Source organism: Rhamphochromis sp. 'chilingali', assembly GCF_963969265.1.
Source record: "Rhamphochromis sp. 'chilingali' genome assembly, chromosome: 18".
NCBI classification, from domain to species: Eukaryota; Metazoa; Chordata; class Actinopteri; order Cichliformes; family Cichlidae; genus Rhamphochromis; species Rhamphochromis sp. 'chilingali'.
The window spans coordinates 35,198,744-35,201,132 of record NC_137945.1 but is presented as its reverse complement, the minus strand read 5'-3'; the positions used below and the strand labels follow the sequence as shown (position 1 = coordinate 35,201,132).

Sequence of the window (2,389 nt, the reverse complement as noted above, 5' to 3'; positions counted from 1 at the left end):
CACATAATACTGATTTTGAACAATTTTGTCCAGGTTCCTTGTCACCGGGGACTCCTTCAGCACCAAGCGTTCAGTTACAGAGTCGGTGTGTCAGATCACCCCCCAGGCAGCGACGGCCATCTGGGACTGTCTAGTGGACGACTTCATGGCTGTGCCTTCACCTGGAGACTGGCGGTCCATCACAGAGGGATTTCCAGGAGCGCTGGAACTTCCCTCTGTGCTGTGCAGCTCTGGATGGGAAGCACGTCCAGACAAAGGCACCCCATATATCATATAGGAGACACACACATTGATATACACTAAATATTTATTTCATTTCTTTTTTTGTGGTGCCCAAATTTATGCACCTGCTTGATTTTGTTTAAATAATTATTGCACACTTTCTGTAAATCCAGTAAACTTCTTTTCACTTCTCAAGTATCACTGTGTGTCTCCTGTATGATATTTAACTGACATTTTTTATTGTAACAACCAATGATTTATACAGGAAAATGATGTCTATTAACAAGGTTGCCCAAACTTTTGCATCCCACTGTATTAGTATATTTTGTCATTAGTATAATATGAAATAAATTCTACATGTGTCAAGTCGTGTGCCAACATTTGCTGTGTAGTAGAACTGAGACATTAGTCATTATAAAAATGTATTTGAAATAATATTAAAATTCTCACACAGAAATACATTAAACATAAATATATAAAATATAAGTATTTACAGAGAGACAGGAATAAAAAGGACCAGCTGCTCTCCAGAGCAGGAACAAGGCTGAGGAGGAAATGCTCCATTGGAGACTGGTGTGGCTCCAGCTCCACCGCCGATGGACCGTCCTGGGACCCGTCCCTCATCTGCCTCGGAGCCGTCCTCCCCTGTGGGCCTGTAAAACAGCACAAAACACAAAGAAATAAGAAGGCTGCTACTAGATTTTAATTTCAACATTGAGAAAAAAACCAAAAACAGGATATAATCAGATTGGTTGTAGATATTTAGTAAAGGTGATCACAAGGGAACCCACCGACTAAAAAGGTATCAGTGCTTGCTGTACATACCTGTGGGTGCAGCAGCAGGAGCTCAGGGACTGGGGAGCCAGGAGAAGCAACTGCGGATGCTCTGCTTCAGAATCAGTTGGTTCTATCAATACAGTATTAAATGTTAACAGGTTGAATATAATAATCGTAGAGTAGACAGTGGTCCCTCATTTATTGCAGCAGGGGTTCTCAGAATAACTAGCCCCTGGCCACGCACTTTATACACTTTTTTCCACACACACACATGAACATTGGTCACAGTTCTCACAATTGATTCTCAAAGTGCAAACCTTTGTAGATTGCAAAACGTAAAAGTATTATTATGCCGCGGTTTGTCTTCATCTGCCTGCCACTTTCGTGCGCCTTTTTCCCTCGCGGTGCAGGTGTCTATTTCCGAATGAGGCTCATAGTTATGGGTGTTTTTGTGCATTTTTTTTTTCTATTGGACGTGATGGTTATCAAAACTAAACATGATAAATTTGGCAAGCGCAGGAGACACGACACGGAGCAGATTTGTCAATCAGGCTGCAGAATGCAATGCTGTACGGTGCAATAAAAAGAAAAAGAAAATCAAAAAAAAAGAGGCAGTGACGGATGAACAGCGGGACCACTGTGTGCTGTTTATTAATAAACAATAAAATATATTCTTAAATGACAACATGCCTAAAAGCAGAACGGTATTTGTACGTCAGTGGGAAAATAGCGGTGGCTTGCTAGCTTTTGTGCGGCTTCCCCGGGTCAGTGAAAACTTTAGAGAAAACTTAAGAAAAATGAATGAACTTACCAGGTTGCCCGATCTCTTTACATATCTTCCTCCAAGCTCAGTCCTTTATATTCCTGTCTCGGTCCAGAAAGCAGCTGGTGTCGTACGGCTCCAGGTTGTTTGCTACGGCATTGATTAGCCTTCCTTCTATTGAAGAATAAAGGGCTTTGGCTGGATCTGCCCCTTTGAACTAGGTAACAGCCACGTCACCAGGCTCCTGATTGGTTGTCGCAGCGCGATTTGACGCTGGAGTTCAGATTTTTCCAACTCGAGCGGGGGACGCGAAACGCGTGTATGCACAAAATGCAACACATAAACTCACGCGCGTGGTTTTTTTCGCGAGTCAAACGCCTGAAACGCGCTACACTCACGCACGTTTCAGGCGTTTTCGCGTTTTCGCGACGCAAATCTGCTTCCGAATTTTCGCGGGAGCCGCAATCGCGGGTCATCGCGCCTTTCCATTGACTTTACATGTAAGCCTGACGCTCTGCCTGCCTCTATCGCGTTCGGTGTGAACACACCGTTAGTCTTTGTTAGTTTTCCTCACCCTCAGTCATAGTTATGGTTTTCGTCTGTCAGTTCTACATTAGTCTTAGTCAT

The 2,389-nt window shown here is 43.4% G+C and overlaps 1 long non-coding RNA gene across 1 annotated transcript; it reads right to left on the bottom strand.

Annotated features, from left to right (window-relative positions):
* Positions 1–692: 692 nt before the first annotated feature.
* On the bottom strand, positions 693–2,156 carry LOC308385560. Its single transcript, XR_013969549.1, has 3 exons — positions 1,811–2,156; positions 1,048–1,129; positions 693–875 (listed from the first exon to the last, which is right to left on the bottom strand). It is a non-coding gene; the product is annotated as an uncharacterized lncRNA (long non-coding RNA).
* Positions 2,157–2,389: the final 233 nt, after the last annotated feature.